The following is a 23,369-nucleotide window of genomic DNA, read 5'->3' as shown; positions in this document are numbered from 1 at the left end:
AGGTATTTCTAGCTATGAGTTTCAGTCACAGAAGTTCAAGAACATCTGGCCTGGAGCCTTACCTCTAGCATTTTCAATAATCTTCTTAATCCCTTCCTGTTTAAACCATCCAGGAGTCCTTTTTTATCTGTAGAACATCTGTTATGATGCCCATCAGGCAGCATAAAGGTATATAGATTTTCTTTTTTTAAGTTGTTAGTTGCAGAGAGAGGTACATGGCATTTTATTTCAACTGACAGCTTTCTCCTATATTTTTTTCCAGGTACTTCCCTATACGTTCTTTAATAAGGACAAGATAAAAGTATGAGGTATGAGTGTATGTTGGGGGGTTCCCAACTTTCTTCTGGTCCTACAGCATGTTCTGGGAACCACTAGGGGGAATTTGTGCTTGAGCCATTCTCACAAACTCCTTGGGCTTCCTGCACACAACTCAGAAGGGGCTATGCCCAGAAGCAGCTCAGCTCCAGGCCTCCTCAGAGAAACTGACCTCGGGTAACCATAAAGGTAATAGGTATTGGGTGAAGTTGTCCTGCAAAATATTGTTAAGATGGTAAGGAAGCAGAATAAAGATATGATAGCAATCTGTGAAAAAAGTAAAATCCTGTGAAGATTAAGATAGGGACAGGTTTCAACACTCTCTTAATTACTGCTCTGGGCAAAAAGTCAGCTGCTGGTCCAGGATAAAAACATTAGGTACCCCAACAATTATTTTTTCTTAATCAACTTCATGCTTCCTTTTTGGCAGCCTGCTGCTCGGAGTCCTTCCTGACTGGGGAGCCTGGTTGTCTCTGCAGAGGGGAACTAGAGCGCTGGTGGACAGAGGCAAAATAGAGAGATTTCCTCTGCCTCCTCACACTGTTTGTATTTAATACTGTATACAAATATTACCTATTCAAAATCAAACAGCCTCGATCCCTATTCCCAGCTGATGACCTCGTCTTTTACTTCAGGGACAAAACTGAACAGTCAAAGGTCTTCCCGCAGATTCCCGCAGTCAACAAGTGCCTAAAACGGTGCCTGAAATGTAGCAGCCAACTCCCTACATGTATGCTGAATGACAGCCAGGCATGCTGCAGCCCAGAGGCTTGCGTCCTCAGCCTGACTTATGAGTCTTCCTATCCGGTTGCCACAAGCTGCCTTGACTTTGCTGCACTGGGACACCCTCCCCCACTCCAGACATCTGCATCCTGACCATTCTTCAATATGGCGCCTTTCTTTCCTAACTCCTCAGTCACGTCTTCTCCTCTTAACACCTAGATATTAGGTAGGGCCTACAGTGACATCGATGAAATGAGTGAGAGTTGTAACTTTGTTTCATGCCAGGTGGCAACTCCCTCAACACTTCCACTGTGCCCTATGCAGAGCAGACACTCAGTAAATACCTTTTGACTGGCTGAGGACATCTTTATACATTCATGTAAAATTCAGTGACTGGGAATTCTGTGGGAGAAGTGGGGCCTCCCCTCCCCCAGCCACTCTCCTGGAAATCCAAACTCCTTAAATGAAATTTAAGAGAGCCTCAGGCTCACTCTCCTTATTTCTGCCAAGTGTTAATTATGTGTGGAATCTAAGGGGACTTCCATGTATGGATTACAAGGGATATTATGAGGGGACCTTAAGAAAGACAGCTGTGCAGCAGGAAGACATTCTTTCCTAAACTTTCAAAGACCTACAGTTCTCTAATTTGTTTTTGGGAGAAAGACTTTTTTCTCTCCAACATTTCCTTTGTGCTTATTGAAAAAGGAGAGATTATTTCCAAGAAAAACGCTTTGTCTGATTAGCTCTTTGCATTATCAGGATTCAAAAACATAATGGAAAATTCTCAATCATTTTCTCTGAACTATGACGGCCATGATATTATAGGTCCTGACATTGTTATTTAGATCTTCATTCAGCCAACACTAACCAATGTGTGTGTAAGAGTATCTCATTCTAAAATATTTCTAAAAATATTGATTATTTTAAAAACAACTTTAACATATGGAGTGACCATGATATAATAGGAAACACCAGATAGATTATTGCCTGTCCTATGGAGTCACTTGAGTCACTTGTCCTATGTAGTCACTTGAGTCACTTGTCCTATGTAGTCACCTTCTTTGACTTAAACATTTATTCCAACTTTGTTGTCATTGCTCAAAATGAGACTGGGTTGCCTTGGAAGCCACTTTTCCAGCTATTTATGGAAGATCACTATTTCGTAGTCACACCTCATTTTTTTTTTAGTCTTAATCTAAGCTATATTAGCTTGATCATGTACCTCATTCACTAGATTTGGCACTAGGCACTTTTGGGCTGTTTCCCAAACACCAAATCAAACAATGAACATTTGCTAACATTAAAACTACTTTTGAAAAGCAAGCGAGACAGGCCCTGGAGGTGATTTCAAAAGAGGAATCACAAAAGAGTTTTGAGTAATGGAATGAGTGTATTGTTGCCTGGGAGAGCTTTTCAAATTGGGACAACACTCATTTTGAGGTGGCAGAGTTCATCCATTTCTCATGGTCCGTCTCTTCATCTTGCATTCTTATCTGATATTTGAAAACTCACTTTGGGCTGAGGAAGTAATCTTCGTGGATGAAGACTCTGAAATTTTAAAATTTCTTAAAATTTCTTAAAATTTTAGGGAGAAATTACATCCTGCTGAGCTGAAAGAAAAATGAGTACAAAGGAAAACATCGTTAAAAAATTCCAGATGGGAAAAAAAAAAAAAGCCAGATGGTAGCAAGTATTAGAACCACATAAACCTAGATTCAAATCCCCACTTTGCCAGTACTTGTTCGCCACTTTGGGCTTGTTATTTAACCTTTTAAGATACTGTTTTCATGTCTATACAATGATGGTCTATTAAATGGCACTATGTAAATCATTTAGTACGGAGACTGGCAAATATTAGAATAGTAGGTACTTGAAAATTGCTATTTTCTTTCTTTTCCTTGGAGAAATTAGTAGAAAGAAGATTCTCTAGGACTTAAAACCTAAGTTCGAGTCCCAGTTTATCAGCTACGTGACCTTGACCAAGTCACTCAAACTTTCTGGGGACTAGTTTTCAAAGTCCATTTGTAAAGTTATGATTTTATTTACTGTGGCATTTAATTTTATGTGTCAACTTGGCTGGGTCACGATGGCCTGATACCTGGTCAAACATTATTCTGGGTATTTCTGTCAGGGTGTTTTTGGATGAGATTAACATTTTAATTGGTGGACTCTGAGTAACACAGAATGCCTTCCATAAATGCAGGTGGGCCTCATGTTATCAGCTGAAGCCCAGAATAGAAAAAAAGACTGACCATCCCTAAACGAGAGGGAATTCTGCGAACAGATGGCCTTTGGACTGGAACAGCAACATTAGATTTTCCACGAATCTCAAGTCTGACCTCCAGCCCACTCTGTAGATTTTGAACCGGTAAGTCTCCATAATTATGTGAGCCAATTCCTTAAAATAAATTGATCTCTTTATCTCTGTCTCTCTCTGCCTCTGTCTCTCTCTCTCCCTTTATTTATATATAGGTATGGTTCTATTTCTCTAGAGAACTCTGACAATACACCTGCCTCAAAGTTTTCTTTTATGGCCACAGGATGGAATAAAGGAAGTCATGTATGGAGCACAGCCTGTCACAGGTCTGGATCATGACAGCAGCTTAGGAAGCATCAATTTTCTTTTCCCTTCCCTTCGCTTGTTGAGCTTCAGTTTTCTCATTTGGAAAATGAAGAAGCTAGACGCACTAGATAATTTCTAAAGCTGCTTCAGCTAGGAACATTTATGTATCTATATGAAGCTAATTGCTTGGTCTATAACATTCAAAACCAGTCATGTCTAAGTTGGGTTTCTGCCAAGGAAGAAAGGCATGTGGGGTGCACAAAGACTATTTATGTAGAAAGAAACCCTTTCAGGGGTGCAAAGAGTTAGGGGGACTAAAGGGGAACTCCTGGTAGCCCTATAAATATTCTTTTAAGCATAGATGCTTTCTCAGTGGTTGGGGGAAGCCACGTACAATCTCTTACTCTATGCAGAAGTAACCGGGGAAAGTACCTGTTTTACCTGTTAGTGCATTTCTGTGCGTCTCTGTGCCCAGGTTCAAGTGACTGACTGCAGAAAGAAGAGCCATTTCGTGGATTCAAAAAACCTATGGCATCAAGTCGAACAACACTAACCTTCGATCTCTGAAAATTTAAGGTCCGATATGGTATTTGTTAGAAGGAGAAAAGAAGTACCCTAGGCTGTGTTGTAACTGTAGTCTTAGCAATTCATCAGAAAAGTTCCCTAGTGTATTTTAGGACATAAGTGTTATCTCCTTTCTTTTTTTTTAATGTTTATTTATTTTTGAGAGAGACAGAGACAGAATGCGAGTGGGTTAGGGGCACAGAGAGAGGGAGACACAGAATCCGAAGCAGGCTCCAGGCTTTGAGCTGTCAACACAGAGCCCGATGTGGGGCTCAAACTCACGAGCTGTGAGACCATGACCTGAGCTGAAGTCGTTCGCTCAACCGACTGAGCCATCCAGGTGCCCCAATGTTATCTCCTTTCTTAACCAGTGAAGTGGCTAGATACTTAAGCATACTGGCTGGAGTACTTTGGGTCTTTGAATTTTTAGATGAGATAGTTGGAAAAATCCTTTGTGGGCTCTGTGGTGCTATATAAGGGTAAGTGATTATTATTCTTACAATACACACTCAAGTGATACCCATGGTTTGAGATTCAGGTGAAAGAAGTCTGGCTGAGAGAGCCCCTCTCACCAATATTTGAGTTCCATATTTTCTTTCTTGTACATACAGGGAGGTCTCGTCAGGCAGGCTGATGAGCAAAATTAGCAACTGCTCACACAGCTTGAACTGCGAGGCTCAGACAAAGTTCTTGGTCACCCGTCCAAGTACCCACAGCCTGTCACCTGGGCTCTGGGCTACCGGCCTCTGTGCTATTCTGCTCCATGATGGAGCTAGAGCCACATCAGGCACATTCACTGTCATGAGAGCTCAGTGCTTAAAAGGATTCAGTGCTACTCCATTGCATGTGGATGACATCCAAATAACAGCATAGCACACAAGGCCTTCGAGACATATGGCTTCCACCTATTTCTCTAGTTCTATCTCTGCTGTGATTACTGCCCATCTTCTGTGGCACAGTTCTAGGCTCCAGCCTGTAAACTTTCATTCTCAAATTTCATATTTATTCAGCAGATATTTAATGCATGCCTACAAATGGGTTCAGTGCTGGGGATATATCACTAAATAAAAGGGAGCTTACATTACAGAGGGAGGCAGATGATAAACATTAGGGTGCATGATAGAAAGTGGTGAGAACTGTGGGAAAGACAGAGCAAAATAAGAGGACTTAGTTGTGCTGAGAATGGGGGTGGGGGTTGTGTTTTATGTAGGGTGATCAAAGTAGGCCTCTCTGAGAAGGTAAAAGAATGTTTCAGTTATGTCACATTATTATAATGATGACTAGCTGATGGAGGAGCGAGCCATGCCAACATCTTGGAGATGCAGAGGCAGTGGCTGTCTTGACACAGGAAATGGTTATTGTGTTTGAGAAACAACAAAGATGCTACTATGCTGGGATGCAATGAGAAAGCAAGAGAGTAGAAGGAAACTGGGAGGGAGTAGGTGGTGGGACCATACAGTAAGGTCTTGAATGTCATTATTGGGACTTTGGCTTTGACTCTGAGTGAAATGGAAAGCCATTGGAGGGTTTTGTGCAGGAGAGTGACATGACCTGACATATTTTCAAAGGACTCCTTTGGCTGATGGGCTGTGAACAGACTGATGTGCAGAAGTGGGAAGACCAGCTGGGAAGCCATGGGGGTAAGAGGTAAGGTATGGGAAGAGAGGTAAGAGAGAGTTATGGTTTAGACCAGGGTAGCAGCATGGAAGTAGTAAGAGGTAGTCAAATAAGGGATCTATTTTAAAAGCAGAGACTATAGGATTTGGATGTGCAGTGCTTCAGCATTCAGGAGACAGAAGATGGGTAGGGTGGAGGGATCGGCAAGGAGACTGGGATGGTATAGTCAGTGGGTGGGGGTGGGGGAGTAAAGATAGCATTGTAGATACAAAAGGAAGAAAGTATTTCCAGAAAGCATCAGTGATCAATTATATTAGATACTGCTAAGTTCACTAAGATGGTGAACCTGTGAGATGAAAACTCACAGGTAAGTTTAGCAGTGTGGAGATCATTGATAACCTGGAGAAGAGCAGTTTGGGTGGAATGCTTTGAGGCAGACACAGTAGTGATGAGTAGGAGAAAATAGGAGAAGAGGAATTGAAGACAGTGAGTTAATACAACCCTTCTGAGCACTATTTAGCAACAAAGGGAGCAGAGTAATAAGGAATAGCTAGAGGGATAAGTGAGGTCAAGAGAGGCTTCCAGGAAAAAAAAAAGAGAGAGAGAGAGAGGGTTCCCGGATCACATGTGGGTAGTCTCATGCCTTCATGCCTCTCTTCTAGACTCTACCTACTGCACTTTCACTTTTTCTTTTTTAATTTTTTTAATGTTTATTTGTTTTTGAGAAAGAGAGCACAAGTGGGGGAGGGGCAGGGAGAAAAGGAGACAGAGAATCTGAAGTAGGCTCTGCACTATAGCCTGACTGACATGGGGCTTGAAGTCACAAACCTAGTGATCATGACCTGAGCCAAAGTCGGACGCTCAACCAACTGAGCCACCCAAGAGCCCTGAACTTTTTCTTGAGGATATAATTTACCTATGTCTACCCTGAGCCTTCTCTATTGGCCCTGCTCATTCATCAAAAAGGACTTACTTCATACTTGCTATGAAATAGACCATGGTCAGTGAGCTCAATGATGAAAATGAGCAGCATAAGATTTGATAAGATCTTTGCCTTCCTGGAGGTTCTATTATAATGGGGAGACAGAGAATACAGAATCAGGCAATTAGAAAAACAGAAGTGATCATTACAGATTATGATAAATGTTTTTATAGGCCATCAACTGGGTAATGTGAGAGAAGGTGAGGTGTGGTGGTCATAGGAGGCCTCTCTAGGGAGGTGACCACTGAACTGAAACCTGAAGAATATTGCTCTGGACTGAACGATGATGTCCCCCGCCCTCAAATTTGTATGTGGAAGCCCTCATCCCCACTGTGATGGTGTTTGTGGGGCCTTTGGGAGACAATTAGGTCATAAGTGTTGAGCCCTCATGAACAGGATTAGTGCCTTTATAAGACAGGCCCTGAGAGAGGTGAGCTCTCTCTCCACCATGCAAAGACACAGCAAGAAGGCATGTGTCTGTAAACCAGGAAGCAGGTTCTGACCAGACACTGAATTGGCTGGCACCTTCATCTTGGACTTCCCAGCCTCCAGAACTGTGAGAAATAAGTTTCTGTTGTGTAAGCCACCCAGTCTGTTATGGCAGCCAGAACAGAGTAAGACAGATACCGAGGACCCAGTGGCAGAAAGAACCAGAAGAGTCTTCCAGGCACAGAGTATTAGCTCCAAAAGCAAAAGTGGTCAGGTGGGAAGGGGTGGTGTGGTGGAAGAAGAAAAGGAGGTCTAGTGTGGCTGGAGTCGCCTGAGCTGGGAAAGGTGGTGTGGGTGCAATACGGGACCAGATTACATAAGGCTTGGAGGCCTGTGCAGCAGGCTGAGTGTGGAGAGAGGAGGGTGGCTTTGCTGAGTGGTAGTAGTGTAGATGAGAAGTGCACTGGTGGAGATACTTTTGGAGGTAAACAAGCTGGTAGATTGGATATGGTGAATGAGAGAAAAGAACAAATCAAGAACTGCTCCTATGGAGTGACCGGCCAGGTGGTTGTGGCACCACTACCTGGAAGAGAAAGAAGATCTCTACAAGGAGGGGTGGGAGATCATGTGGGGGTGGGAGGAGAGAACTGGTTGGAAAACAGGCATCAAGGAAACCTTGAGAGAACGTGTTTCAGGAAGTTGGGAACAATCAAGCAGGTCGAGTTCTCCTGAGAGATGGTGAGGAATGGAGAATGGGAATCATTAGTCTTAGCACAGCCTGCCCCATGGCCCCCAACCTTTGTCTAACCTCCCTTCACTTCTGCCTTTCTCCATTATTTGACAAATTTTGGAGGTTAGGGACCTCCTTTTATATTCACCTTTGTATCCCCGGGCTCAACAGCGTGCCTTAGGAATGGGGTAGGTTCATGATGAGTTCCTGACTAGAAATAACCCTGGGAAAGAGACACCCAAGGTGCTATCAGCTGAGAGATCAGCTGCCAGCTGCCAGAGTGAGTGGGGAGGGCCCAGCCCTACTCCTTTAAGAGCCCGCCCCAGAGCCACATGCAACAGGTTCCACTCAGTGCCTTATAGGCTGAAAAGTGTTCCATCTTCTTGGAACTGGAAAGGGCGCTCAAGATAAGGCAGGGTGGGAACCTGGCTCACTGACACATAATTAGCCAGCTTTTGTCTTTGGATCTGACTGGAAGTGACTCATAGGCTGGAAAAAACCTTTTGGAAACAAATGAGGGGGGAAAAAGTAGGTTAAGTCACTATAGCATTTTCTCAGATAAAATGTGGATCTGCTGTCCCATAAATGTTGAATGCTGTACATTTCTTCAGCCTCTCTCCAACAAAAACCCAGGGGGAATTATTAAGCCTGACGATTCCCTCATTTTCTCCAAGATTTTTATTAAATGCAATTTAGAGGGGATAAAGTTTCTTCTCTTTTCTCTTTCTATTCACTTGAATAAACCCTAATTATTGCTGGGGCAGAATAAATGGGCTTCCAGAAGACTGTGGCGATTTGTGATGTTTCCCCTTTAAGTTAACCAGTTAGAGGCTCCTGTTCCAACAGCTACTGGGGTATTTCCTGTCCACTCACACCTTACTCAATTCAATTTGAAGTATTTATAGAGTGCCTTGTTGTGAGGCACTGACACATACACAGCTCTGCCCTCTGAGGGTTTCTGGTAGGGGTGGGGAGGTAGTCTTGAACTCAACTAAGATACTGTACAAATCAGACTAAGAAATGCCATGGTGGTGTGTATTAATTAGAACTTTTTTTGGTTGCAAGTAACAAAAATGCAAACTAAGTTAAACGATTAGGAGAATGTGTTGTAGAAAATACCAGGTTGTCCCAGGAACCCGGGCAGGCAGGACTGTATCAGGAACCCAGGAACCCGCACTGCCAACATCACAACTCTATGGGCCTCTCAGCTTTGCTCTCCCAGCCTGTGTATCTCTGTCTCTGTTTCCATCTGTCTATCTTTAACTCTACCTCAGACTCTGTTTTCAGACTGGCCTCCCCTCCACATTATGGGAAACATGGTCATATAGAAGATTCCCAACTTTATAATATCTTGCAATTTTAGCTCTGGGGTGAAATGGACTTTTTCACTTCCAGTTTCAAAATTCCTCAAGAAGGCTTCTGATTGGACTCAAATGTGTCAGCTCTTCACTTCTGGACCTATCTATCCCACGTGGGGAGCCAGGGGAGGGAAGGACTTGGCAAGTGTCTGTGAATGGTCCAGCTTGGGTCAGAAGCACATTACCCGCTCCCATCCCCAGCCCGACAATAAAATGGCTTTTCTCAATAACCCTGCCCTGGTAGCTCCAGAGCAGCGGGCTCAGTAAAGCCAGGAGGGTAGGGGGAAATCATACGCCCAGCACTGCAGCTGACTCTGTTTTCAGAACCAACCATGGGGGCCCTGGTTTGATACGTGTAACTCTACTAATGAAGGCCTGCAATATTTGAAAAAAGGAGTCCCTTATGAAATCTGGCTTTCATATGATCTTCTTCTTTTTAATGTTTGTTTATTTATTTCTTAGAGAGAGAGAGAGAGAGAGAGAGAGAGAGAACAAGTCGGGGAGGGGCAGAGAGAGAGGGAGACACAGAACCTGAAGCAGGCTCCAGGCTCTGAGCTGTCAGCACAGAGCCCAATGTGGGGATCAAATTGGTGAACGGGCAGCTCATGACCTGAGCTGAAGTCCGCTGCTAAACCAACTGAGCCACCCAGGCCCCCCTCATTTGATCTTCAGGACAGTGATTGAGGGCATTACTACCACCCACTTTTTACTGAGCACTCTGTCCACACTGACACAGCTAGTACGCCACAGGGCAGGGTTCAGAACAATGCGATTCCACAGCCCCTGTGCGGTCTGACCATTCGGGTGCTCCACAAACACAGCTCGGCGGGGAGAGAGGGCAGGAGCCCCAAGGAAGAGCAATCCGTCACAGTGGGGGTGGGGAGAAGTTCTGAGCCTGGCTTTTACTTACTGGGAAGATTTCAACAGGTCTAGGTGAGGGAGGTACCGAGCTCGGCCAGAGGGGAGGGCCGGGGCACCTAGTCTCAAAGGTAAGACCAGCAGAGCCGGGTGGGAGGACTGGAGGAGGTGTGGCGGGAGCTTCGTGGCCTGAAAGAAAGGTCCAGGCCCAGTGGGGAATGCCACGCCCCAGTTTGGAGTTCTTCCTTCCAGATCCCGGCCTCTAAAATGCAATTCCATTTAAGGGCAACCCAGCCTGGTTCACACCTAGCCTTGGAGATGACAGATTGCCCTGTGGTCAATTTGCGGGGTGAGAATGGGAGCCTCCAACTCTGCACCTGCACTGCCAGCGCCATAAAGGAAGTCAATCATTTCCCATAAAATGTCACCACTGCTGAGGTGCAATTTACAAGGGGGTCCTCTGCAGACGGAAATACACCACGGAAAGAGACCCCTAGATTTTCAAATTCACTGCAGCGAGGCGCGGGGAGGAAGGCCCGGGTGCAGAGTGGAGGAGGGACCAAGGAGCACCCCCCTCCTTTTTTTTTGCCCTCGGCTCCTTGCTTTGTAACCGGCTCTGCCACGTGTTAAAAGCTTCCGGGGGTGGGGGAGGGCGGCCTCAATTATTTCTGCCTGAGATGTGCTGGACCAAACGTAAACAGCGGAGGAGCGGGAGCCGGGAGCCCGGAGTCGAGGCTGGGCAGGGCTGCAGCGACCCTGCTGCCGCCGCCGCCGCCGCCGCCGCCGCCGCGGAGCCTGAGCTCCGAGCTGCCGCGGCGCCCGCGAGCCGCCCCTCCCCCGCCGGGCCCGGGAGCCCATTTTCGCTTGGCCGGTCCCCGCGCTGCCGGATGGATTGCGCCCCACCCCCGCTCCTCTGCTCAGTCATTCAGACTTGGAAAGTCAATAACACGCTGACATCATCAGGGGTTTGTGTATTATTACACGGCTACTTTCCAGAGTACCTGGCATTATCTAAGAGAGGAGCACTGCGGCTGCCCAAGAAAGGGCCCGGACGCGGGGCAAGCTGGCCTCTGGAGGGGTGGCTGCCCGGAGCCAGGCCTTTCCTCCGTGGGGAGCGTCTTCAGGGCACCGATTAGAAACAGATTATGAGCTTTTGCTGCACTAAATGCAGATGCACTTTAGATATCGATACATGCTTCATTTTGGCTTGGGGTGCACTTATAAATCATTCTTAAGTGACCTCTATTTCTACCAAAGACATCCACTTGGTCTTTAAGGAGCATTTTTAGTGATCTTCACAAAGGAAAAAAGGAAAAGGCTTTTTTTATGACAGGAAGCCAAAGGCTGATTCTTTTGAGACTCTTGGGGTTTTTTGTGTGTGTGTGCAATTCTCTATTATGTAATCTCCATCACGGGTGATTAGGTCTTCTCTTTCCCTCCAGGGCTGGACTGGGTGGTTTGGTTGCTGTGTTTTTCTTAAGCCTCATGCAGAGCAAACACACATAGAAAACATGTCCCAGATTTATGGTGCAAAACTGCTCTCCAAGCGAATTGCCTTAGAAGAGTGTCTCAATTTGAAGGAGGGAAATAGATGAATTTGTTGTTAATTAAGACTCCTTATCTTACTATTAATACTGGCATTTCCTTTTCCTAGAATGAGTTTTTAAAAATAATTTTATGTATTTTAGATGTTCTCTTTCCTCCCCCCCACCTATTATGATACTTGTAATAGCTTAAATAACTATAGATTGTATAGATTATTGATACTTTTGTTCTGTTAATACTGCAACTCAATAACTCACACAACATAGTACCTTTTCTGTCTGGCCAAAAACACTAGTTCCTTCTTTACCCACACAGGGCAGATCTCCTTTAAATTTTCTTAGTATCTTAAATTACAGAAAATGTCAGCCAGGCCCAAATTGGCTACCTGCAGAATTACAGGGTGAGAGTAGTTCTTCATCAGCCTGATCTCATCTCTCTCTATCTCAGGCAGGGAAAGATCACTGATTGACATAGAAGTCTTTAGCCTCCCCGGGAGAGAGCAAGGGAGCCCTGTTTCTCAACAATGTAACAATTTCCCTCTGTGTGCTTGGTCATTTCAGAAGAGTCTGTAGTAGATTGTGACCACTTCCCTCCAGATGGTCTGAAAAAAACTCCCCCACCAGGTTGCACTTCTAAAATCACCTCCCCAGGCCTGTGCTATATTCCTCCCTCCCCACCCCCAAGCTTGCTGCGGGAAATTCCCTTTTCGTAGCTGCCTGCAGCTGCTGAGGTCTTGTGTGCAGCCCTCCAAGATGGTTCAGTAGGTGTTGGGTCTGTGGAGTTTGAAGCTGCTAAAGGAAGGATGGAGTGGGGTGTGGGGGTGAGCTCCCAGGCAGCCCATGGACTATTTACTTCTGGGGCTTTCCCTCAGCCCTGTACAGAGGAGCCTGCAGATCTGTGAGTTTGTCTTTTTGGTTGTCTGTTTTCTCACCTGCTGGCCTTCTGGTCTTTGCCTGAACCCCTCCTAGACGGACTACCCTGCTAGGGGGTCCTTGCTAGGCTGGAATGTCAGCCATTTCATTCTAGATGTTGAGCTCTAGTTGATTCCTGGCAATCAAATTCTTTTCCTGGAGCTTTGGCTTAAGCAAGGAGGACAAACAGATCAGTGGGTCGCTTGGGCACGCGCTGCAGGATAGGAAGTTGATTACCAGGTACCAAAGCTCCAGAACTAGGTGGCTGATGCCTTTCCCTTATACAGAAGCCTATATGTCAGGAGGAGGAGAGCATTCAGTAGCAAGAACCACGTTGGGGAGATGGAGAAGCAGGAGTCTTGGCTGGAGATGAGATAAGTATGTTTGAAGAGGTAGACATGTGCTCACTGGCGGGAGATCATGGCTTCTGCCCGCCATGGGCCCACCCAGGTCAGGGCCTTGCCTGGGTTGGTCCTCCTGTGCTGTTGGAGGGAGGAGGAGCTCCACGTGACAGATGGCATCGGGCCCTTCTTCCCAGAGCTGGCCCTGAAGGGAACTTGGTGGCCTGATGGGCCTAGGAGCGATCCTGCAGAGGGTACATGATATTCCCCCATTCCTCCGGGAAAAAGAGGTCACCTTCAGGGCTTTTACTGCTAAATATTTGTCAGCTGCTTATAAATGGGTGCATTTTGGGGCACCTGGGTGGCTCAGTCAGTTAAATATCCACTCTTGGTTTCGGCTCAGGTCATGATCTCATGGTTTCCGGAGTTCAAGGCCTGAGTTGGGCTCTGCACTGTTATCAGGAACCAGCCTGAGATTCTCTCTCTTTCCCTCTCTCTCTGCCCCTCCCCCACCGACGCTGTCTCCATCTGTCTCAAAATAAATAAACTTAAAAAAAAAAAATGGGTGCATTTTAATTCCCAGGCTTGTGTCTTTTCAGGTAGTCAGTATGAAGATTGGTATTCAGGTATAAAGCCCTAATTTTGGTTTAGAAAAGGCATCATCTTTGGGGCACCAGGGTGGCTCGGTCAGTTAAGCTTCCAACTCTTGGTTTAGGCTCAAGTCATGATCTCGTGGTTTGTGAGTTTGAGCCCCACATCCGGCTCCACGTGGACAAGCTCAGAGCCTGCTTGGCATTCTTCCCCCCCCCCCCCCAAAATAAATAAACACAAAAAATATTTTTTAAACTAAAGAAATAAAATAGAAAAACAGATATGAAAATACAAGCCTAATTTTTCTTATTAGGTTTAGAAAATTATATTTGCAAAATGTCCCTACCAAACTGCTCTGGCTGTCTCTAAATGTTATTCTCAGTTGCTATGTGCATCCCATCGTGGAGTGTAACAAACAGTTCTTGGATCCAGGCCGACTCTGAGAAGCACTGGAGCAGAGGCTGCTCTCTGGATGTCCAGCAACTGAATTCAGCTCACATTTGTGTTTTGGTTGACCTAAATAGGGTCTGTTTGTTTGTTTTTTAATTGGATTGAAAATCCAGAGGTTTCACATAAAAGGCAGCTTCTCCTGAAGAGTGGAAAGCTTCCGGCAACACAAGCGTGTCAGCCGCCCCTTTATTCTTGCGCGGCCTGGGGTAGGGTCACTCATTTCAGCTACCTGCTTTGCTCCAAAAGGCTTTCGGATTGTTGTACCCCCTTTCCAGGTGTCCCGTATTTTGCTAGCCTTCTCACAGGAGAAGACCACCCTGAAAGGTCAAAGGACCCCGACCAGGGGAGTGTGGTGTTAGCGTGGAGTTGCTGCGAATCCTCTGGTACCCCAAACATTCTAGATTATGATGGACAGTACGCTTCAGATCAGTATAGGTTAGTCTTGAGATGCATGCCAATGTCGTTTTGATGAATGTAAACGTTTATTTAATAACTCACAAGTGTTACTGTTAAGTGTTACTACTAGTTTTTTGTTACTTTTTCTTGGTGAATAGATATAGAAAGTAAAAATACTACTGCCTCTTTTTCTATGTTCAGGAGGGGATTCTCCCTCATGAAAAGGTTAGGGGCCTGCTGAGCTATACTGGTTCTCATCTTTAGACTCTTGTATATGTACCCCCAAAAGAATGTCATAATATGATGTATCCTCAGCTCTTTTTGAAAATGACAGCTACAGTTTTGCATTCTAAGTTGAAGTGTTGGCAAAGGATAATACCCACTGTACTGCAAAAATTGACATTTTAGAATAAAGCCGTTACATCACTTTTTAAAATGTATCCAATGGGATCCAAATACCACAGCAATCAGATACCTATCATCATTCACTTAAAAAAATACATGAACAAGCTCTTTTTTAATGGTGGCGGGTTTTACGTGATTTTTTTTCTCTTTGAATTTATATGGCCAGCCTTACAGAACCAACAAAATAAATATAAGTTTTAATTAAAAAATTCTGTGTGATTACATGGCTTTAAGCATTAATTTTTATTGACCATATATCATAATGAGGTGAATGTGCTTTTTTTTTTCTAACTAGCTCCTGTATCCATGGATGACTACTGCTGCCTATTGCTAGAATGAACATTCATTCTATTTCTCGTTTTCTGTTCCCACACTTGCGTGCACATAAGAAATGTTATCACGTAAACAGGTAGATAGAAATGGAAATAGTTTTTTTTTTTAATTTTTTTTAACGTTTATTTATTATTGAGAGACAGAGAGAGGCAGAGCATGAGCATGGGAGGGGCAGAGAGAGGAGGAGACACAGAATCGAAGCACGCTCCAGGCTCTGAGCTGTCAGTACAGAGCCTGACACGGGGCTCAAACTCACTAGCTGTGCGATCATGACCTGAGCCGAAGTGGGACTGAGCCACCCAGGCGCCCCAGAAGTAGTTTTAAAATAGCAACATCCTTTCTAGATTCATTTGCCATTCTTTCATTCTTCACCTCCTGAATCATTTGCCAAAGATCTCATGGCTTGCCCCAGATCAGCTGTGTTTACATCCTACTTCCATCTTGTGGGGAGCAAAGAAGTCACTCATTCTAGACAGAATGTTTGTGTCCCCCAAAATTCACATGTTGAAACCTAATCTTCCTGTGAATGTATGAGGAGGTGGGGCCTCTAGGAAGTAATTAGGTCATGAAAGAGGAGCCCTCATGAATGGGAGTAGTGCCCTTAGAAAAGCCACTGCAGACAGCTCCCTTCCCCCTTCTGCCATGTGAAGCCAGTGTGAGGAGATGGCCATGTATGAACCAAAGTGTGTTCTCACCGGACATTCAGTCTGCCAGGGCCTTGGGCTTGGACTTCCAGCCTCTAAGACTGTAAGAAATACATTACTGTTTTTTATAAGCTGTCCAGTCTATAGTATTCTGTGATAGCAGTGTGAACTAAGATGCGTGACAAGCAAAGGTATTTATTTCAAGTCATTAACAGTATTTGCTTCCTCTATACCTACTCTGAGACTTAATTCTTCCTTTGCTCTGCAGGTGTTCATGCCCCAGGGCAGTGTACCACAGTAAGACTGGCAAAAGGTGAAAGGTATGTATTTCTTTTCTTTTTTTTCTGGGTAGTTGAGATTTTACTTATTTATTATCATTTCTATTCTATTTATTTTATTCTTGTCTATAGTCTTTCTATTTTATTTATTCTATTGCTTATCTATATTGTTTAAATTTTATTTAAAAATTGTTTTTAATGTTTTTATTCATTAATTTTTTTGAGACACACACACACACACACACACACACACACACACAAAGTGTGAGTGGGGGAAGGGGAGAGAGAGAGAGAGGGAGACACAGAATCCGAAGCAGGCTCTAGGCTCTGAGCTGTCAGCACAGAGCCCGACGCGGGGCTCGAACTCACGAGCTGTGAGATCATGACCTGAGCCAAAGTCGGGCGCTTAACCGACTGAGCCACCCAGGCACCCCAATATTGTCTAAGTTTTAAAATTAGATGTAATTGACATATAACATCATTTTAGTTTCAGGTATACAACATAATGATTTGATATTTGTATACATTGTAAAATGATCACCTCAATAATCTAGTTAACATCTAATACCACACATGGTAACAATATATTTTTCTTATGATAAGATCTTTTAAGATTTATTCTTAGCAACTTTCAGGTATAAAATACAGTGTTATTGACTATAATCACCGTGCTGTACATTACATCCCAGGATTGATTTATTTTATAACTGGAACTTTGTACCTTTTGACCCCCTTCACCCATTTTGCCCACCTTCCCCACTCCCCATCCCTGCCTCTGACAACTACCAATCTGCTCTCTCTTTATATGAGCTCAGTTTTGTTTTTGTGTTTGTGGATTCCACATATAAGTGAGATCATATGGTATTTGTCTTTCTCTGACTTCTTTCACTTAGCATATGCCCTGAAGGTCCATCCGTGTCAAATGACAAGATTTCCTTCTTTTTTATGACTGAGTGGTATTTGGTATGCTTTTCTTTAGTAAAGTAGGAGACAGGAGATTGAGAGATCACCTTGACAGCAAGCTCTTTTCCAGATAGATAATACTCATAGATGCCGAGGAAGTTAGTTCTCTTAACACTATCCTTTTTTGTGTGCTCCTTGGAAAGTCTTCACATACCCACAAAAGTGTGTGTGTACTCCAGCTTGAATATAGCTGCCCTGGAAAAAGTTGGGCCTGGGTTCTTACACTTAAAAGGGAAATACCAAGAGGTAAGCGCTGCCAGTGATTGCACTAACAACATATTCATAATGTTTGCCTTGTAAGCCCAGTTATATCTGTGGCCTGTTCTGTGGGAGCTCCCTGTCAGGGCTCCATGAAAGAAATTATAAAGGGGATCTTTGCTGAGAGTGCTGTGAAGGCTGCTGGTGGTTCATAGACTTGCACTGACAACGTGGGCTTTTCACACAGTCATAACTTAGTTCAGCATGCCATTAGTTTCGTTCCTCCCTTTTCACTGGGATTCTAGAGGGAATGTGCTCTCCTCCATTCCTCCTTCGCTACCAAACTCTTAGGCTGATGTAAAGAACAGTTCCTATTCCTTCCTAGGTGTGCTGAGCCGTCCTTCAACCCCCCACCCCCTTCCCCATGCTCCATCGCACAAACCATCTTTTCAGTTGGCTGTTGTTTTGAAGAAGGTAGCTCAAAGTAAGCCAAGAATTTTTAGAGGAGGAGCTCATAATATTCAGAGTCCTCTTTTGTTCTCTACTTCCTTTTGCTTATCCTTCCTAGTTTTGAGGCTTTAAGAGAATTTCATGTATGAGCTAAAGTTGCCTCTGGAGGGTAAGTCAGTCTTCACTGCTCCTGGCCTTTTAATGTAATCTCACCAATGAGAATTTTGAGGGCCTCAAGAAGTTAGGTCCATTCTTGGAATACCCTAGGGATTTGGGTCCACTGTAGAGTACACCTGAGAAATACGGTCTGGGCCACTTGAAATGCTTGAAATATTTTTAAACCAAATTTAATTTCTACAGGTATACTGGAACACTTTTGATCTGGAATCATATGGGATTTCTTTCCAGGTGTATTTCATTCTGCACCAGAAGGCTTAAATTGCCTCAAAATTAGGGGAAAGGAAAGAGAAAGGTGAAAAAAATTTAAAAATAAAATATTTGTTGAAATTTCTGAGCACCCAGCATATGCCAGGCATTTTGCACACGTCTCACGAAATCCCCCCAACATCCATGTGAGGTAAGTATCATTACCCCATTTTATAGCTGAAGAAAGTCTCAGAAAGTGTGGAAGCCGAACACTTGTGCCATCTTTGCTTCGTGTTTGCTTGATTGCAATATTTATTACTCAAGCACATGAGGAATTTCCCAACATAGAAGGAAGAGCAGAAGTTGGGCATAGCTCCACTTTATAAAATAGTGAGTTTGTAATTACCTGTGAATAAGTTTTTCTAGGGCAATGTCAAGGTATCTCAAATAGGGGTCCATCTAGGTCCTAAAAGAGACTTCTTTAGATTTCTAGTGGCACTTCAACAGAGATTGAAGACTAAATAAAATCTCTTAAACTGTTTTGTTTAACATTTTCTAAACAATATAAGCTTATATGTCTTCCAAAGTAGTTAATTAGACACCTCATTTTTGAAACATGATTGATTTTCATAGTTACATCAACAATAGGATGAAAAGAATAAATCAGACTACTTGGATCAGAACAGTGATAAATAAGAGAAAAACTCTTAAAAATATCAAATACTTTGTTTACACTGGCACTACAGTCCTTCAGAGTAGCCAAGCTATATAGAACGTGACGTTATTCAACAGAATGGTAAACCCAGAAGAGAGAATGAGTTCGAGCAGAACGATGAGCCTGGTTTTGGACAAGTTGAGCTTGAGGAGTTTCTGGCACAGGCAAATGGTGATTCCCATTGGGTCTGTGGTTCTGAGACAGGAGGTGAGCTGGATTGTACTAGTCATTCACATACAGATGGTGATTGAATCCACTGGGGAGGAGGAGATCACTGGGAGAGTATGTACAAAGGAAGAGAAAAGAGAGCCAGAAAACAAACCTGGGGATCATAGTAAACTAATACCTGGAAAGCCAGCAAATGAGATTGAGAAGTAGCCACGGAAGAGTGAAAACCAGATTTTTTTTCCCCCAAGGAAGTTAAGGGTAGTGGGAGATTCAACAATGTCAAAAGCAGCTGAGAGATCCTGGAAATAAAGACCATTGAATTTGACCTAAGGAGATCACTAGCTATCTTGGCAAGAAGAGCAGCAGGTGTGAAACTGCAGTGGATGAGAAGGGAGTAGGTGGTGAGGCTGAGGAGGCAGTGATCAGATACCACAATTTTTTTTTTTTTTTTTTTTTTAGAGAGAGAGAGAATGAGAGAGGGAGAGAGAGAGAGAGGGATGGGGGGGAGAGAGAGAGAGAGGGAGAGAGAGAGAATCTTAAGTAGGCTCCATACTCAGCACAGAGAGCCTGGCAGGGGGCTCCATCCAAGAACCCTGGGATCATGACCTGAGCCAAATCAGGAGTCTGATACTCAACTGAATGAGCCACCCAGGTACCCCAGACAGGACTTTTTTTTTTTCATGTTTATTTATTTTTGAGAGACAGAGAGTGAGCAGAGGAGGGGCAGAGAGAGAATCCCAAGCAGCGGGGAACCCTACTCAGGGCTTGAACCCAGGAACTGGAATCGTGAAATCATGACCTGAGCCAAAATCGGATGCTTAACTGACTGAGCCTCCCAGATGCCCCACCCCCTTCCTGACTTGTGAGTAAACTTTGAGTTGTGAAGGGCAGTGGTTATAGGAGGGATTTATTTCATATTTTTAAAAGAGGGGGAATATATTGACATGCTTAAAATGCTGATGATGGCAAGAGGCCAGTAGAGAGAGACAGCTGGAAGATGTGAAGAGAGTGGGGACAAATAATAGATTGAGGTGGGAAAAAATGTCTGAAAGGATGAGATCCAGAGGGCAAGGAAATTTATGACACAAGCTCTCTTTGTGATGAGCACCGGGTGTTGTATGTTAAGTGATGAATCACTGATGAATGAATGATGAATGATGTTAAGTGATGAATCAGTGGTACACCTGAAGCCACTATTGCACTGTATGTTAACTAGCTGGAATTTGAATAAAAACTTGGGGAAAAAAGAGAAAGTTTGTCCTCTTTCGTTCTGGTGAAATAATTGTGGAAACTACTACATCTCTATCATTGCCCTCATAGATTGGTTTTCTAATTTACTCACTAGCTTTGGAGCTGTTGGAGGAAGGCACTCATATATTTAGTTCTGCATTTCTTCTTTTTTTTAGTGTTTATTTTTGAGAGAGAGAGAGACAGGGAGAATGGTGTGAGGGAATGCAAGGGGGGAGGGGCAGAGAGAGAGGGGGGACAAAGGATATGAAGTAGGCTTTGTTCTGACACATGAAAGCCTGATGTAGGGCTCAAACTCCTGAATCATGAGAGAGGGGCAGAGAGAGAGGGAGACGCAGAATCTGAAGCAGGCTCCAGGCTCTGAGCTGTCAGCACAGAGCCTGACATGAGGCTCAAATTCCTGAGCCGTGAGGTCATGACCTGAGCCACCCAGGTGCCCCTTTGCTCTGTATTTCTACTTCTTAACTCACTGTACTCAGTAGGCATTTTGTTTAGTAAGTGAAATTTTGGTTCTGATTTATGCCATCCAAAAAAATTTTGTTTTCTTTTTTCTCCCCCTGCCGCCTTGGCAAAAAAGGATAGAGCATTAGGCTCTATCTAGAAGGAAAATAAATCCTGGGGCACCTGGGTGGCTCAGCCGGTTAAGCATCCAATTCTTGATCTCAGCTCAGGTCATGATCTCACGGTTCATGAGTTCAAGCCCCACATAGAGCTCTGCATTGATGGCATGGAGCCTGCTTGAGATTCTGTCTCTTCTTCTCTCTGCCCCTCACCTTCTTGTGCTCTGTCTCTCTCTCAAAATAAATAAATACATTTTAAAAATAAAAATAAAAAAAGACTAAATCCCAAGTCAAGAGATGGAGGGTGACGGACAGCAGTTCCTACCAAGTTTCAGGCCTGGCTGTCAATCTACCCAGATGCATTGCAGTCAAATTAATCGATCAGGAAACAACGCAGGTACATCATTAACTGCCTTCGCTTTCCAGGTCAGGTGTGCTGTTTGGCTGCATACAAACATGACTTTAAATTTCTTATTTCCACAGAAAAATCCAAAGGCTGACAGTTTATGTATTCAGAGTTCCCAAGTTACATGCACACAGCCCAGAACACAGTGTAGAGATATTACAAAATACTGGCTCATAAGAGCAGTAAGAAATATTTAGATGTGCTTCACAAAATTCTTTAAGTTGTTTGCCAAATGCCTTAACCATTGTAGAACAATTTTGTTATGTGCCTCCTCCCACAGAATGTGGATTAATTATCAATCTGCCACAGCAGGAATATAGGCAATGATACTAACTGTGTCTAAGTGAGAACTCTCCTGAGCCAAAGGACTGTTGGGGACTTTAACTGAATTCATGTATTAGGTTCCTTGGTCAGCACATGCTCCTGAAGACTATGTACAGGACTATGAAAGTTCATTATTGTTTATTTTTTATTTTTTAAGTTTATTTATTTATTTTGAGAGAGAGACAGAGAACAAGTGGAGGAGGGCCAGAGAGAGAGGGAGAGGGGAGAGAGAGAGAATCTCAAGCAAGCTCTGCACTGACAGAGCAGAGCCCGATGCAGGGGCTTGAACTCACTAACCACGAGATTATTACCTGAGCCAAAACCAAGAGCCGGATATTTCACCAATCGAGCCACCCAGGAGCCCCTCATTTTTGTTTAGTAAAAGAAACTTCCCTTGCTTAAAACTTGCTGGTTGAATGTTATCTGTAAATATTTGGCCAGAGTTAGAGAAAGACTGGCAAGATGTTTTCATTCAAATTGGTTTTTACTGGTCAAAGTTTCATTTGAAGCCTATGAGAAATTTGCCAAATGATGAGAAAAAAAATCAGGCTCCAACCCAACACAGAATTTGGAGGTATCCTGGGTGTCCCTATCTGTGGGCAGCTCTTCAGCTGGTAAGCGGGCCTGGTCGATTCTATTTTAAAATGCCTCTTGTATGGATCTCATTTTCTCCATTCCTTCTTGTTATCCCTTAGACCAAGTCTTCATATTTTACCTGCCAGTAAGTGCCACCACCCTCCACTTCTGGTCTCTCTCAGTCTCCATCCAGTGTTTTGTAAATTGCCACTTCCTATGGGACATTTCTCTGCTTGAAAATCTAAGTGTCTTTGATATTGCTCCCTGAATCAAATAGGGATTTTTATTTTGAATAAAAATTATTTATTAGCATAACAAAGATCATGTGTCTTGATCAAGGGTGACATAAAACGTAGACTGGATCCCTTCTAGGACAATGTAAAGTGAGAAAGGCATTAAGGGATTGTAAAAAATGAAAAAAATCTTTGTTCAAACCAGGGGCATCCAGGGCGTGAAGCTGATATGACATGAGGGAATCTCTTTAAGAGAAAGAACAGAAACTGTATCATTACAAAATTAGATGTAGGCCTTGGAAGGTGTCAGTACCAGTGCGGGGCCTGGAGGCTTAAGCTTTAATAGCTTCGTAGTGAATGTGCTTCTGTGTCAAACAAATGCGGCCTAATAACTGAGCTTATTTGTTTTGAATTTTCATATTTGGTTCAGAGTAATACATTCACGTGGTATTAACTCAAATAGTGCAGGAGAGTTTAGGATGAAAAGCTACATTCTCTGATCCCCAGTTCTATTCCTAGAGACAAACTGTTTCAACCTCGTTTACCTTTCCTCTGGTATTTACCCTAAACAGTCTAATAATATATGCTTACACTTTTTTCTTTGATTCATCAAATTTATTTTTTTTTAATTTATTTATTTTCAGAGAGAGAGAGAGGGAGAGAGAGAGAGAGAGGAGGGGCAGAGAAAGAGGGAGAGAGAGAATCTGGAGCAGGCTCTACACAACCAACATGGTGCCTGATGCAGGGCTTGGACTCACGAACAAACCGTGAGATCATGACCTTAGCTGAAACCAAGAGTCAGATGCTTAACCAATCCAGGCGCCCTTGATTCATCGAACTGAAATATTCTCTGTGGTCTCTTTGCAACGACAGATGAGAATTTCTCGCATTTTATATCACCTCCTCCCACTGTTTGGTAGTAACTATTACTGTTGTGAGTTATAGTGTTTAGTACCTTAGACTAGTAACTAACTTTTGTTTTAGTCTTGTGTCATTTGGAAATCGTTCCGCAATCTAACTTCACTGTCACCCAGAGTGAACCTTTCCCTTGGCAGCTGGTTTCCTAGTGGTTTCCCTTGTATAATAGGGTCATCCTCCTGTTCCCTTCCAGCTCTGCCCCCTTTTGCGG

At 43.7% G+C, this 23,369-nt stretch overlaps 1 long non-coding RNA gene across 2 annotated transcripts in view; it reads left to right on the top strand.

Annotated features, from left to right (window-relative positions):
• Positions 1–260: 260 nt before the first annotated feature.
• Positions 261–23,369, top strand: part of LOC109275154 (uncharacterized) — an 81,166-nt gene continuing 58,057 nt past the window's right edge. The window contains exons 1-3 of one of the 2 annotated variants that reach the window (XR_002083992.2): positions 261–308; positions 3,242–3,406; positions 16,024–16,075. This is a non-coding gene — a long non-coding RNA (uncharacterized LOC109275154). Of the gene's footprint in view, positions 309–3,069; positions 3,407–16,023; positions 16,076–23,369 lie in introns of those variants that run through there. The other variant, XR_008422509.1, reaches the window with a different exon arrangement.

The sequence above is a fragment of the Panthera pardus genome, unplaced genomic scaffold, assembly GCF_024362965.1.
Source record: "Panthera pardus isolate Hobbes unplaced genomic scaffold, ASM2436296v1 HiC_scaffold_16, whole genome shotgun sequence".
Classification (NCBI taxonomy): Eukaryota; Metazoa; Chordata; class Mammalia; order Carnivora; family Felidae; genus Panthera; species Panthera pardus.
This window is presented reverse-complemented; position numbering and strand designations above follow the sequence as displayed.